The 16,940-nt window shown below is 36.4% G+C and overlaps 1 long non-coding RNA gene across 1 annotated transcript in view; it reads left to right on the top strand.

Moving 5' to 3' along the window:
• The first annotated feature begins 11,373 nt into the window (after nt 1-11,373).
• Nucleotides 11,374-16,940, top strand: part of LOC138919007 (uncharacterized) — an 80,381-nt gene continuing 74,814 nt past the window's right edge. The window contains exon 1 of the long non-coding RNA XR_011428882.1: nt 11,374-11,635. This is a non-coding gene — a long non-coding RNA (uncharacterized lncRNA). The remainder of the gene's footprint in view (nt 11,636-16,940) is intronic.

Below are 16,940 nucleotides of genomic sequence, written 5' to 3'. Positions count from 1 at the left end.
GTGAGGAACATTGGCCCTGAGCTAACTTCTCTTGCCAGTCTTCCTCTTTTTGCATGAGGAAGATTGCCCCTGAGCCGAAGTCCATGCCAATCTTCCTCTCTTTTGTATGTGGGATGCCGCCACAGCATGGCTTGATGAGCGCTGTGTAGGTCCTCTGACTGGGATCCAAACTTGTAAACCCCAGGCGACGGAAGTGGAGCACATAAACCTAACAACTACACCACCCGGCCAGCCCCAGTAGTGCTTTTTAATAGTGTTCTCCCACTCCAAAAATGGTTGGCTGTTATTCTCATTGTTTAGTAAATTAAACCAAACTTTCAGCACTAGGTCATACTCTTTTCATTTCTACCACCGTTCTTTCCTACTTTGAGAACAATAACTTTTCCAAAGCAGACTTACACAGAAAGAGAACAGATAGGAAACAAAATCTTCAATTCTAGACCAGCTTTGCCTTTTATTAGTTCTATGACCTTGGCCAAATCATTTAACCTTTCTGGACCCCACATTTCTAGACTGGAAAGTGAAGGGATTGGAGTAAATTATCTCTTGGCCTCTTCCAGTTCTGCCACTCTCTGATTCTTTGTATAGGATTTCAAAGTCGGTCACTAACTTTAGATCTCCCAGGTGTTCCTGTTTAATCTGTTCTAGGATAGAATTGGTAATATATAGGTTCACAAGAATGAACTGGTAGACTTTTATCTGAGTGAATCACTTGGAGGGTTTTTTAAAATTGGTATTCAAAAATCTATCTTTCATCTTTAATAGATGCCAAGCGATTAATTAGTTGTGGATATGAAATAATTCTGTTTAAACTACCAATCTTGTCATAAGGAAAAGTAATAATGGTTTTACAACTTAAATACTCACATATGGATATGCATGGTCAACATGAATATCGTATTTCATTATCCTTTACATTCTCTTTCCTCCTGCAGTTTTCATTCTGATGCTTTTGTAGATTAGCTACTCCACCTAAGCCAGTAAGAAGATTATTTTTTTTATCTATTAAATCCTATACCTCCCAGCTCCAACTTTCTATGTATAAGGAGAAAAAGAAGTTACCTTAAACTACCATCACTTTCTTTTAAAAAGCAGTCTACCTAAATAAAAATAGCATATTCCACTTGTTGCTACGGTCTTTGGAAGGTACACATTAAATATTTACAAATAGTATACATGATATTGTCAAGTTAGAGATATGATGTTATTAATAAGGCTTTGTCTTCTTCTCTCGATTATGTATGTTACTTTAACAAAAGATGTATATCACAGGTGGTATATTGGGAAGAGCATTGACTTCTAAGAATCAAGGTGACCTTGGTTTCCTTCCCAGTTCTCAGAGTGTGATATCTATATGTGGTTGATCTAGTCATTTGAGATTTCATCTGTCAAATGAGGGACTAAATTATCCTTAAGGTTCCTGCCAGTTCTCATTTCTATATATAATGGAAATATTACTCTTCCATTCTTCTTACTTGGTGCAGTTTATGTCATAAATCATCCTGTTGTAACAAAGGAAGGAGAAAGAGCAAGAGTCACAGAGAGACTCAGACAGATGTCAAAGTTTTCTCACCTCCTTCCCTGTTCATCCCTTAAACTGGCCCTTTAGGGACAATTTACTCATTTAATTACTTTTCTATATTGGATCTGAAAACAAGGCCAAGCAAAAATGTACACTAGTAAGATTCTTATCTTAATTAAATTTAAATAGAAATCATTAACCACTTAGAAAAACATATTCATTTAGCAATCAAAATAATTGTATATCAAAGGAAAACAACAACCAAAACTGGAGTGAATGAGCGAACAGTTGGACCACGACCTGTGAAGGTTGTCAGCTTCTGACAGAAAGGAAGCATATTCTATAAAGTCCTCACAGGAACCGACATCTTTAGAGTTCCAGTCAACAAGGAAATCCAGTCCCCAATAAAGACAGTGATGTTAAGAATGAATCCCTCTTTATGTTGCAAAAGCATTTATGTTAAATTTCATAAGATGTTAAGTGCTGTGTAATTAATCTCAATTTGTTTTTGCAACAAACCAGTAGCCTAAATTCAGAGAAGACATAAAGAAACATAAGGGAAATTGGACTCAATTGATGCCGTGTCCTTAGAATCCAGTAACGTTCCTTATTATTCTAGATAAGAAAAGAAACCTACTATAAAGAAAGAATCAGAAGAATGCTTACATATTGAACATGTGAGCATGAACCATGGCAACTAAAAAAAAGAAAAGAAAAAAATGAGAGAAAATAAATCAGCCAGAAGCCATTTTGCGTTTGACATGAGTTTCCTCTTAATTAGAGTAGATAAGTAAATGGAGAGAAATGTGTGCGTGTGGGAGGGAGTGAAGATCTGTGACAGAAAGACAGCAAAGAATTTCAACTTTTAATTTATGTCAAATTGAGATTTTATATCAGGGTTTTATTTTTTAATGTTATTATTAAAAATGCGGAGTGCTTTCTTTTGTTTGTTTTTCTTGTTAGACATCTTAAGTTTGCAGAGCCAACGGAAATCACAAGTTGGAGAGAGTATAATTGATGAATCAGTCTATTTAGCAGTCAATATGTTGTTGATGACAAAGCCGTAGATTCAGAGTATCTGGATTCTTAATTATTAATGACTTAGGAAAACAATTTGGTTTCTCTGAGCTTTATTCTCCTCATCTGTTCTCTTCAAAGTCCCTGCTTCCACCACAGGTTTGACAAAAGGCACAGTGTGATGGTTAATTGAAGTACATTGTACAGTAGAAAGCATGAGACATACGTAGAATAGTATTGTTATCAGAAGGTCCTAAATTTTGCCAATGATCTGATGTAGAATCTGCATTCTCCAGATAATGAGTGTGAGACTCACCTGTCATTGGATATGCAGATGTTCAAAATATAGTTAACGATTCATAAGGTGTGGTGTTGATTAAATCTCTAATTAAGTGTTTTCTAATTTTAGGCTAGTGACGACTCTTCTAGCCCTTAGGTCTTTTTGCTCTCTGATTTTGGTTTCACCAATTTCAGAACTGACTTAAAATTAAATACATGAAAATCAGTGAAGTCATTTTAGTTTATGTATATTTTTAGTTTATGTTGATAGAGTCTTAAATAAACATCTCCTGCATCATTAACAATTATAATTAATAAGTACATTTTTGTCCATTAGAAATAAAGAAAACGTTGACACATGAGGATTTTTTTTAATACTTTAAATACAGAAATTACCATCTGTTTTAATCCGGCATTTTTGAAACAAAAGTAGTGCGTTGCCAGACTTTTTACATTGCTTCTTATCATGTCCACAAACAGGAAATGTGTCCCAATTAATTTTGTTAGACATTTATACCTAATAAAGAAATACAATTTGACTTTGCTTGGTTCTAATTGTAGAATGGGGCAGACAACCGCTGATGGAAAAGCTATGATTTAGCTTTATAGACTTCTAAAAACACTAGTTAAAACGTCAGATTTTAAAGAGTAAGAAGAAAAGCTTTTTTAGAGCACACCAAGAACACCACCTCCAAGAGCCCAGCTTGACCCTGGAGGTGAGTCCTCCAACCTTTACAGTGTCGTTCATTGCATTGTTAAGTGATGTGGGCATGTAATATGTTTACAGAGACTAGGTAAATGCTTAGTTTTTACACAGGTCTGGATTTCATATTGCAGATCTCAGAGCTACAAATAAATAAATTTTGATCATGATATGTAATTAAATTAATTTCAGCTCATATACCTTTCCCCTCATTTCTATATCAGGATAGAAACTTTTAAGAAGTCTTATTGCAATATTAATTACAAAGGCAGTAAAATACTCCACAGCTTCTTCCCTGTATACGTACTCTGATTACACATTTATACCCATCATGTATAAGGGTATTAAAAAATGGACCATGGTTTTTGAACTTGAAAAAAAATACAAATTAAGATTATTTGTAGGTTGTGGAGTTTTTTCAATTTGATTTCAGATAATATAGATTTTTGTATTTATATTATTGAAAAATTTTTCATAGCCACAAGTCTACTGTATGAGATAAGAGAAATAAAATAAATAACAAACCATACTGACCAGTCTGCTGACACTTTTATTCTAAATGTAGAGATATTTTTAAATTTTCCTCCAATATTAAATGATTCTTTTGTGTGCAAGGTGTTAGGAATGTAGATGAACAGACAGGTTTGAAAGGAGTTCTTTTGCACATAGTAGATATACTTAATATACCTTGAAAAGGGAAGTAGTGTTTCTTAAGCAACTTTTGGCCTTCCCCATTAATCTTGCTTCCTATCCTCTTAGTGAATCTTTCTATAATGCTTTGGGTTTTTATAGGCTACAGAGCAATCCCAAACATGCCCCTTCCTTTCATAGCTGAAGGTACCATCATCTCCTGTCATTGAAGAACCTGCTCACTTGAATGCCACTGATGCCTTACCCTTTCATTATCTAAGCTCTTTTAGTCTTCCCTACATTTTATTACAGCCTTTTTTAAATGATTCAGGCATTAATCCATCAGCATGATGCCAGAGAACAATGAGAATGACCTAGAGCATATTGTACATCACACTATACCCTCCTTGTGATTCTCTGTGAATCAAAAGCATGTGCCAGACTCTCCTCTTAGGATGAATTCTTTTCCAGGAAGCTCCCAGAGCTCTCACGTAAATAGAACCACTAAAGGACTTGCCACAGCATCCTTCCAGCCATACTCACATGTGCCTGAATCCTTGAATAAATAAAGCATGAGTTCAGTGTAGGGCCCAAGTGGAAGTGAATATTCAGTTGATAAAGAGCTACAGTTATCGATAGCCATTATGCTGAGCAGCCTCATCTATAAGACTTTCAAGAAGTTATTCTTTGTCAAGATTTAAATTATCTTTCTGAGCTTCTACTCATTTTCTGTAGTGTGCCCTTTCATATACACACAGTGAATTAGACAAACAGAATAATAAACACTTTATAATTCCAAGTTAAGTATACTTTAAAATCTAGTTTGATTTTCTCCAAATATAGATGAGATTTGCTCTCTTGTTGTCCATTTTGCAAGTTTTTCAAAGTATTTTGAAACAAAGATTTAAAAACAACACCATCAAAAACAACAACAAGGGATGCTAAAATGAAGAAAACTAGCAACCCAGAAAATATTAGATAAGAAGAATAGATCTTATTCTTCCATGGAATTCTGCTTTCAGCTTTACTATGCCAATTTAGTGATTACATACCTATTCAAACTTTAATATATTGATTTCTTAAGTCCTTTACCTGTTTATATATATATATATGTCTTTTGGAGAATAATCAGCATAAATAGGTAAAAACTTACCGAGTAAAATAGGATAGCCCCCATAACTAGACAATGAAATAGGCACTTTGATGGACCTAATTGAGATTGGAAAATGTAGTAACCTTTTTACTTAATGAGGAATATTGGCCCTGAGCTAACATGTGTTGCCAATCTTCCTCTACTTTGTATGTGGGATGCCACCACAGCATGGCTTGATAAGCAGTATGTAGGTCCACACCTGGGATCCGAAGTTGCAAACCCTGGGCTGCCAAAACGGAGCATGCAAACTTAACCACTGCACCACTGGGCCAGTCCCATGTAGTAAATTTCTTATTTAGTTTAAAATATACTTGTAAATCTGTTCATGTTCTTAAGTTTCTGTGATTGAGAATTGGAGTATTGAATAATCTCATTATATGCTATGATTGCTCTATCTTTCTGGGAAATCTATTCCTATGACTTCAGAAATACATGTTTATTACAGGATGACAAATAATTTTCTATTGGACTTGTGGGTTTTGGCTCAGGAAGGAGTGAAAGTCAAAAAAAATTTAAAAAATTAACATTATAATTGTCTTTGAACTTGAATAACAACAGATCAAGGGGACTAAACAATGTGTTTGCTTTTTTAACCCAGAAAACCGAGGCAGAGTGTAATCAAATGAACTAATGAAAGATACAAAATTCATCTAAATCAAAACCTGAACTGAAATGATCAGAATCAATGTGCCTGACCTGTTCTACCCTAGTAAGAAAGCTTAGAAAATGTATTTGAAAGAATTACTAGACTGGTTGACAAGGGAAATGCATTAAACATATTGGCATTTGACAAGATGTTTTCATGAGATTAAAGCCCAAGTAGGGTTAGATGATATTTCAATTAGGTGGATTGCAAACTGATTGAATGGTGGTGTTCAAAGAATGTTGGGTAGGGCATGAATGTCAGTCCGTGATGGAGTTTCATGGAATCCTGTCCTTGAATACGTTCTGTTCACTATCGGTAAAATGGATGGAGAATGGCATCAATCAAGGGAAGAATGACTGGATATATAGTATGATGAAATCAGTGTCCAAAAGCGTTTTGAAAGCTCAGAATGGTGGGCCAAATCCTGAAAGACTACATGCAATAATACTCATATCTAAACACCCAAGTGCAGTAGAATTGTATGCTATAAGATAAAAAGTAAAGAAATTCAATATAAGCTACAAAATGTCAATGTAATGATATATTACTTTACGTTATAATACTATGATCTCTTGATTGAAGGAGGAGATGGACCTTCTGTTGGTTGCTCCAAGCCCTCCCAGACTGATTTGTTCAATTTTGGTAAGAACATATGAAAATATAAACCTAAGCAACTGGAAATGTACTATAAAGGGCAAGGATGGTCCAATTATACAAAAAATGTTATCTGGGGAAGATAGAATTACAGAAACTGGGAATATTGAGTTAGGATTAAGAATTTTCACACTGAAGAACAGAAGATAAAATATCTCTTTTCAAATATTTGAAGCACTGTGATACGAAAGAACACAAATTAAAAAAAAAAAAAAGTATGATGTTAGTGAAAAGAACTAGGGCCAAAATGCAAATCTACATTGAGACAGATTTTCACTCAATATAGAGGGAAGATTAAAATTGATTGGCTAATCTGTATTTGGTTATCCGTGTCTAAACGATTATTTGTTTGGGATGTTGTAGAGATTTGATATTAGATGATAAAATGAGCTAAGTGACATTTAAAATCACTCTGAGTTCTGATTTAATGATGCTAGTCATTATTTAACCAGGTTTCAAATTCACCTTTATTTTGATCCTCTCTCTCCACACTATATTTTGAGTATTTTATATTTTCAACACTTACTCCAGTATAATAGATATTCTAAGAAATTTCAAAATCCTCACATGGATGTCAGGTCCTTAGTTGTATATGATTCTGCTCTAATAAATATGTTAATAAATGGAAACATAATTTTTTGTCACCTGCATGGTACTTTCTTTGAGGATCATGCTTATGTACGTATCATAGATAATGAAGGAATATTCCAGGAAACAATAGACCAAGACTGACAACAGAAGACCCTTAATGGACATGGCCACAAAAGCAAAGTAAAAAGACTAACATTGAAGCTGAAAGAATGATAAGAGTAAAAAACTCACAAAACATTTCATCAATGACAAAAGAGAGCCACTAAAGAAAATACTATCAGAGAGGAAGAGAGGATTAACATTGAAAAAGGAAGAAACCATCAAAAGAGGGAAAATATGGCACAAAAGGTAAATGCATCTCACATCAAATGACTGGAGCATGTCCAAAAACAACTGCAAATGAGAGCGAGAAGAGGATGTATGTTACGTTGGAATTTGCATTAAAATTAAGCCAGTCACCACAAAAAGGAAAGAATTTTAACAGGGAAAAGGAGCCCAGACAAAGGAAAGGGCAGCCTCAATGGGAACAGACAACAGGAGCTCCAAAGATTTGTGATACAGATAATGTGTCCACACACAAAGGGAAGCTGCACAAAACATGAAAAGGAAGGGCCAGTCCCAGGCAAAGAGAAAGAAGAACAGGGTTGGGTACAAAAAGGGCCCTGTGGGAACAGTGATAATAAAGAAAAGAGGAGGAAGATTGAGTTGGAAAGAGATTGAGAGAAATTGATGAGATAGAAAGTGTTTATAAAGAATACAAAGAAACACACCTGAGTGAGTGAATAGTTTTCTTCCTCTCTCTCTCACACACACACACAGAGACACTGAACTATTACCATCCTATTTAAACTGCATACTGAATTCTGAACTATCACTTATCACCTAACTAATAGACAAAATCATGTTCTCATCATCATCAAGGCAAGTTCTGCTGTGGAACCTTACACTTGGGAAGTGATTCCAACTCCCCAAGCAAGTTTGATGCTGTATATGAGTGTAATCTATCCATCAATTATTAGAACAAGTCTAAAATTACTACTCTGTTTCTGTTAACATGGGCTTCTACAGAAATCTTGAGACAAAAAGTGAGTGTTTAGAAAAATATGTGATGGAGCTTTCCTTTACAAGTCTTTACAATATAGAATAAATGCCATTTTCTGCTTATAACTGTGTCCCATTCTTCCAGATAGGGTGCAAAATGTAAAAACTAAATATGTATCCTTTAATACATAAACTTCCTATTAGTATATATATAAACATCAACAAGCAAAATTATAACATTCCTTAGCCATGAGCTTACTAATATTAATGAGAATATGGGGAAAAAGGCATTTGCTCACACTACTGGCAGGAAAATAATTGGTACAAGTATTCTGGTGGACAATTTAGCAATATGAATACAAAATTAGAAATGCTTAAATTGTCCAACTCAGCAATCCCTCTTTCAGAGATTTACGCATAAGACAATGAGTTAGGTACACTGAGACATAGGTAAGGGAGATTCATTGCAGGGCAGTTTATATTAGCAACATAATGGGAACAACCTAAACCTCAATCAAAGGGGATGAGTTCAATAAATCATGATATATTTGCAAATGGAATAGTGTTTAATCATTCAAAATGACGGAATTGAAGCAAAGTAATTGCCATAGAGTGATGTCTATGAAAATGTATTGGGAGAAAAATGTATGCTGTGAAACAGTTTTAGACAATAACCTTATTTTTTTCTTTGCGATTAAAGAGATTATTATTAAGTAAATACAAAGGAAAAGTATGAAAGACAATGCATCCATGTTAACAGTATACTTTTAAATATTTTCTAAACTTTTAAAAATGATTATCATACTTTTGTAGTCAGAAAAAAATATTTTTGTCATATACATTTTATAAAATATGAAAATGCCATTGCAGTTTGGTTTGTTTTGACAAAGGGAAGTAAATAATTTAAAGAGGGATGCAGGATATTTTAGATCAATTCTAAAATGGAAATCTAGGACGAACATGTGTTTTTAACTTTATAATGAGGGGTAGGAGTGGAGGCAGAGCAGAACACGTACTGAAAGCAATAACGAGACCACAGCCTCAGTGGCTTACCTAAAGCCATGTTTTATAGCATACAGCAAGGATGAACTGGGTACACATGGATACCATTTTAACTGTGTTTCAATAAATGCTTAGAAATAATGCTGGGAAAACTCTGTCAGAAGCTATTAGTGGTTTTACTAAGGCAAATGCTGAAAACCTATTCCAGATGCTAGGACAGGTTGAATACATTATCAGTCCCTAACTCAAATTGTTCAGATATTTACTTTTGGATTCCAATGTCCATCATCCTACATTTGCCCATGTTGTAACTGCTATTATCATTATTAGCTTTTCAAATTATAAGATAATTCACTTTTAAAATTAAATAATTGTAATTGTAATATTAGGTTATAGCGGATAAATATGTATCAGGATGTAACTTTAATTCAGTGAACTTGTAATTTGTAAATGATCTCTGAAATCATGACTGTCACAATCTCTCCTACTCAGATTTTAGAAGAGATGATCCTCACTTAGTTGAGGTTACAGGCAAAGTAGAGGAAATGTCCTCAAGCACTTATGAAAGATTTATTTTTGAATTTGACTGAAAAGAACCTGCTAAATTATGAACTGATTTCCTCCTTTATTGAGAGTCTCTTATAAGTTTTTATTTTAATTTTCAAAAGTGGGGATTATTACCCCAATTACATAAAAAGAGAGTGAAGATTCTTTTTAAATGAGTGCACAGTAGCACACAGTGGAAGCCTTGATGGCTTTTCTGCCTTTATAAAGACTTTCTTCTCTTATACATATAAGTGGAAGAAATATTCAGATCTTTCATCTAAGTGGATATAAATAAATATTGAATGTCTAGCACCAAAAATAATTGATCCCAGGTTATGTGGTCCTTGGAAAATGAGATCTATAGGAAAAGTGGAAATAGAAATTTAGGTAACACATTAGCAGAAGAGTAAATAGGTCAAAAGTAGGGCAAAAAAACCGGAGTAAATTATTAAGACAAATAGGAGATGGTTCAGAGTAACAATAAATAATAACACGAGAGGTCCTAAAACCGCCTGTGCTGAATTAAAGGTGCCCTTCTGGATTCCACTTGAAAGTGCTAGGGATCTAAGGCCAAATCCACTTTCAGGTAACTTTTTCCCCTTTGGTCTCCTTAAACAGGACCAACCGGTATCAACCAGTGTTCTTTCTTATCTTTGATCATTAGTCTTTGACATCTTCTTTATTTAACTTGGAATATCCAGGTGGTTTTGGTCTTCATCAGATCTTGGAGGGGGAGAAGAACACCAACAACGCTCTTAATGCCAAGATGTCAAGTTATACACAGTTCCATCGAAGCTTCCAGTGTTCACTTGTGGGCACCAGGCATAATGGGAAACATTCATAGACAAGATATAAGGCCAGGCCTCAAGGTCTGAACTGGGGACAAGGACATACTCTTTGTGTGTGTGCATATGTATGTATATGGGTGTGAGTGGGTGTTTGTGTCGGTGTGCTTTTCTGTGAAATGAGTTGCTGTGGTATGAAAAAGGGTTGTCACAGGGAAAGAATTACAATGTGTTGAAATGGGAAACAGCTCTTTTCTTTCCTCATGACTTTATTATTCTTGTTTAAACTATTCCCTTTAACCTGAGTTTGGATTGTTGACAACATTGCTCCATATTACCGGCATTAATTAGCATAAACAAACTCTCACACAATTCTACATCATCTTCAAATCCCCAGTACCCATGGGGTTCACAAAAAAGAGAGCCCCGAGTGTTATTAAGATGCCATTTAAACTGTGACTGCTCTGGGGCAGGCGTTATCATCTGTTCTTGTCTTTAGGAAAATGAGAATTAAAGGGATCAAGTTCCTGCCTGAAGTAACACTCTTCCTTCCGGTAAGCAGCAGAACCAAGACGAGCGATACAAAAATGGTAGCAGTTTGTGAGTCTTCCCATTAGCAATTAACCAAACTACAGTACCCTGTGCACTGCTCTAGCCGATGTGAGCAAAGAGCCTCTGGTCTAGATTTCCTGGTTTAAATTCAGTCAGAATCATAGGGACTTAAGAATGCAGGGTCATTAGACATCATCAGCTCAAGCCACTGTTTTCTTTTACAGATGTGAAGCTGCAGTCCAGAAACCTTAAGTCGGTCTTTCGGAGATGACCAACGTGGCCAGACAGTGGCAGAGCTAAGAGCTTAAGTCAGCTCTCTAGGCTTCTAAGTTGCTGTCCATTTCCGGATGCCAGCTTGCCTTTCTAAGCCAAAGCAGTGTAATTCTCAGTCATCCAGCAGGTGGAGTTAAGTCACTAAATCTCCACAGTGATCAAGAAAATGCTGAGAAGGTGCTGATCCAGTTTAACAGCCAGCTGGCCTACACAGATAGAAATGTCAGTGTTTCCCTATAGGGTGAGTTTATATCGTTCTGTTTCTTCTTTCTTATGCTGATTGAAAATCTATAATATAATAACTTTGACCATTAGCACTAAGATATTTTTTTTCAAGGCTTTCTAAATCAGTCCATATCTGGCTACTTTGTTAGAGCAGAGAACAGAGAAAGAGAGGGATTTCTCGTCTCTGCTAATTCCTGAATTCTTCCTTTCTTTTTCTTTCTCTTTTTTTCTGAGAATCCAATGTGTATCTGCTTAAAAAATAATGTCACCATAGACGCCTAGATCCAGGGATGTCTGAATGCGAATAGAATCGTACTCGCTCAGAAGACAGCAGCAAAGCTGAGCCCAGCATTCAGCCCTATCACTAATCAGCACTTATCTTCCACATGGAGCCCAGCACAGCCTGGAGTTTCCATGACCACTCAACACAAAGGCCGCTGATGTAAGGGGTGTGCACATGGTGGCGTTGGTGGCTGGAGGTAAGATGTTTCAAGTCAAAGAAAATATTGGAACTCAAGTGCATTATGAAGCAAATGCCATATAGGTTTCTGCTAAGGGTCCAATTCTATAAACAGCTCTTGGATAAAAACAGTATCTCCTAAATTTTCCTTAAGGAGGAAATAACTAAAATCCCCCTGGTTTAGAGGATTCTAATTACTGCCTCTGCTCATCTTGAGGCTCCTGTGCAGGATGACGTGTTAAATATGCTCATGGGACCTAAGCAGTGATCTGGTACAGGCCTGGAGGAGAAGAGAAAGGAAGAAAAGGGATTTAATTACAGAAGACAGATAATCTTGCTTCTAATGCCTCTAGCTGCTTTCTTAGAAGCTGCTTCGTACATAATAATGGCTTATCCTGTTCTTCCCACTGAGGGGGGCAGGGGAGAATAAAGTTAATGCATCATCCTCCCGTCAGGCACATTACATCAAATCCTTTTATTTTGAACTCTTATTCCTTATGTGTGCGGAGCTGGGGGTTAGGTGTAGAATAGAGAGGAAGTGGGGAGGGAGGGAATAATTAATATTGCATTAAAAAAGAATTTATTCACACAAATATATTTCTGTAAACATAAGATGTGTAGTGTATGTTTGGCCGAGAATCTATTGTTCCAATGTGATTCATCCTTCAGCCTAAGGCATTTCATTTATGTCATGGGAAGCCACGGTTCCCCCAGATTGGTTGGACTAAGAGCTGGTGTTCCAGTGCTAGCATGAGGAAGCTCAGTGATAGGGACAAACGTGACTGACGGACCATGGCAGCATCTGGGAGAAAGCTAAGCTGCAAAGACAACTCCAGTCATGGGGATTTTCATTCAGAAAAACCATATACAATCTAAAACCTAGACTCTTGGGCAGGGTTTAGAGGGAGGGAAAAAAGTTCCCGTCCCAATGCTTTAAAAGATGTGAGAAATGATTTGATTGTGTTCTTTTCTATCTTAATCTTTATACATAAGTAAGCTTTATATGTAGCAGTTTAATATTTATAGTAATTCAAAAAAAAAACAGAATGAACGTAAAGCATTGAACAGGAATAGAAATGGTGTTCACATATAGTCAATAGTTTAAATAGAATTTAAGCAAGAGCTACCAATAAATGTTCTTGTCAGCAGACTGTCCTGAAACTTCTTGGCACAGATCCTCATTTTCTCTTCCAGCTCCCTCCTATCAGATAGCTTCTTTTTTTTCTTTTTCTTTTTTGTTAGCCAGGCAACTATTCCCTAGAGCCTCTTTCTTTCTTCCATCGCACATTGGATGGTGAGAATTTTTCCCAAGAGATTCCCTTGCAACCTTATTTCAGTCACCTTCTGGGCACACGACATGACTTCCACCTTTAGCAGACTTTCATAGTGCTTTTAGCTATGGAAAGCCATATTCAACAAACTAATTTATGTCTAGGAAGCAAATAGATTAACTGAATGTCCTGCAAAGGACACTAAAGGATATTCAAAGGCATTCTTCAGCAATACTAGGAGGAAAATGAAAAATGAGTTTTTCCATTCCAGGCAAGATTATGATCTGAATCAAATGAGACTTGGTACATTCTGTATCCAATGGAAGACTCCAGGATTTGGAACTGCATGCTTAGTCTTAACCTTCATTTAATGAAAATCAGCCAATGTGGGAAGTGGGACAATAGGGGTGCGTTTTCCACAATGTCATCTGTTGTGTTAGAGGACAGTGTTTTCGGTCAACAGGTGTGGTCTTCTTGGTCTGTCCTTACAAGAACTTCTGGCTGTCGTCCAGGTTACTCATAAGCTGCACCTGTCAGACTCCAAAGCCTTCCCTCTACCCCTCAGAGAGAGAATAAGTAAGAATGTTTTGACTCTTTTATGAGTTTCAATTTAAAATGTTTGTTTTATCCACAAAGAGGCCCAGACTTCATTCAGAGAACAAACTCATTACCTGTGTCGGAACTCATGAAACCTGCTGTTGGGTCTGGAACACACACAAGCTTACCTATCAGCTTCCACCCCCTCCCTACACCCACCCACTTTCAACCTGTTTCCAATACACACCCAAGCGTCTCACAGAGATTTGGCAGGGACTTGCTTTAGATATTGCTGTAGATCAAACAGAGCAGAACAACAAACAAAGAATCTCTTTTTTCCACACATAACCATCAGTGAGGAAAATCACTCACCTAATAGGCACACCCCAAAACCATAGGTAAAGAAGGTAAAATAAAGAGAATGGCTCACTGCTTACAAGCCCACACTCCCTACCACATTTAAACCTCCCCTCTCTTGCTGGGTAGCTTCTTTCATTATTGAAGCCTTTCTTTTGTCAGTAAATTTTCTCAAGCACTTTTCATGCATGCGTCTCTGAAGAAGAAACGCTATAAGATATAAGGAATTAAGGGGATAGTTTTAAAAAATGCATTTTTATGAGCAAAAGTCTTTAATTCTGCCTTTAATGCATGACCTCAAAGAAGCCATCCACAGTTGCACAGAGAACAGATGTCCCACATACTATGTAGCTCTTTTTCCAATCCCAAACAGATCAACAAGAGTGGGATTTATTCTTACAGCCCTTGGACAGACTTGATCAGTCCAGTTTTTTCCTTCGGGTGATCCCATCTTATAAAAAATCTCTAGCTTCTGACAAGTGTTCTGCATTCAAGTGGATAGTAGCTCCAGGCGAATTCACCTGTCATAGACACCGCAAGACATTTTTGGGTCTTGTCTTCGGTAAAATATGATGCCAGGGTGGTGGCTCCATGTCAAGGTTTCTGGCTTTTGTCTTCAAGTCCCTACCTTTGGTCATACTCTAATTGGAGCAGGTAGGTGATTTAGCAGGAATTAGGTCTACCGTTCTCTTGTTGTGAGTGGATCAGGCAACAAGCCATGCAATTATCTCTCCAGCAAACAAGCTCAGTCATTATAACTAAGCACTCTAAAGGATTTAGATAACACCTTTCATCTAGAGAAGGAAAAGTCCCAAGAAATTTTTAGATGGGGTCAGACCTTGTATTTATATATCATACTAAATGAATGGAAAGATGTAATTACAGTTGATGCTTGTTATGAAGCTAATCTACATCAACTAGCCTTGCTTTGAAATCGGGGTACACAAATGACCTTTACGTGGGAGATTTAGATACAATGTCTTCTTCAAATTAGAGACAAGGCTTTCATTAAATTCCTGGCACAGAAAGCTTGTCTATGCATTGTTTGGGCATTTCAAGCCTGTGAGGTCATTGTAGACAAAACCAGGTCTTTTCGGAACAGAAATGGTTTTGTAAAAATCAAGTGTCACAAATCAAAGAGAAAAGGTAGCTCTCTGAATCTCTAGAAATGTCAAAGAAAATCTGGTTAATGATTTCTTCTCATCAAGAAGATTAAGAGAGGGATGATTATATCAGGGCCACTAGGAAATGCCTTCCAGAAATTAAAATATACCAGTTTGGTTAAAGACCAATTCTGTGCTTACTAAATATTAACGGCAAAGTTAAACTGAGTGCATTTTTATAACAAAAACTTAATGATCCGGCTGGGGAGATGTGGAGGTGTGGGAAGGTAGAGAGCTCTGGAGGGGAAAAGGAAGGCTGGCAGAGGTGGGTGTAGAAAGAAGTTAATAGATGCGTGCACAGCAACACCTGTTGTAAACCCCAGCACATTCGTAAAATTACAGTCAGAAACGTCGATGCTTTTTTGTTCTTTCATTGCACTTATTTTAAAAACATTTCAAGTCTAATTACTTAACTTTACCAAACAGAGTTCTCTACTTATCAACAAGAGGAGAATATAGTAATGATCACGGTAGGCCTAATATCACAAATATTAGGCCAAATGTTTTTCTTTTCAAAAACATGAAAAGTTTTCATCTGTTTTTCCGAACATATAAAAATATAATATCAGATAACAAGGGTCATTCGTGGAATGAAAAACCTCAATATATAGATTATATACATATATAGTTGCTTGGTATCACCTTTCTTTTCATTTCTGAGCCTGTCAGCTCATGCTCATCTATGCAGCTGAATTATAATACACAGCCTCTCACCATCCAACATCCTTGTCTGGCTCAGAGAGCCCTCACCTCCCTAGTGGCTCAATGAAATCTTATTTGTCTCATCTAATGAAAGGATTTCAAGCCACAAAATGTGAAAGTTCTCTCTGAGCTCTGGGTGTTTCAGGACAATAATTCCTTTAGTAAGGACAGGAAGAAAGGAAGCACCTCCTCCCTATTCCAGTTTTCGCTTTGCTGCTGATCAAAGCCAGGAAGCTGTGAGCCCAGGAATGCCTTCAGAGGATGGAGTAATGACAAAGACTTTCCCCTTGTTTTGGTTATGAGAATTTTGAGCTCAAAGTCTACAGAAGCATCATCATCATCTTGTACATACTATTAATAGATACACAATACATAACACAATGCATAATAATATTTTACATCTTACAGTTTCTGGTTGAATTTGTATAAAGATGCTAGATGGCAAATTCATCAATTTATAAACAAATAGTACATTTCTACATTTCCCAATATATTCTTTAAGACATAATAAGATAATATTATAGAAAGAAGAAAGGCAGGGGGAAGAAAAGAAACATTTCTTTCCGAACTACTTTTAGTCTTCTTGGATTACTTGTCATTTGTAAAACTACATAAAAATATATATATTTCTTACCAGTTGGGGCCCTGAGATAAATACACTCCACTGTTATGTTGTTCTGTCCCCTAGTAGCCATGGATTTACCTGACACGAAAAGTTCCTGTGGAGTTTGCCACTGGGAATTTTTGCCAAGAGGTGCAGCATGATGGTACTACCAGTGAGGAGGCCAGAAGCAAAAATGACAAAATGCTACCCATTTCTCTCCAAAGAAG

The sequence above is a fragment of the Equus caballus genome, chromosome 19 (assembly GCF_041296265.1).
Source record: "Equus caballus isolate H_3958 breed thoroughbred chromosome 19, TB-T2T, whole genome shotgun sequence".
Lineage (NCBI taxonomy): Eukaryota > Metazoa > Chordata > Mammalia > Perissodactyla > Equidae > Equus > Equus caballus.
This window is presented reverse-complemented; position numbering and strand designations above follow the sequence as displayed.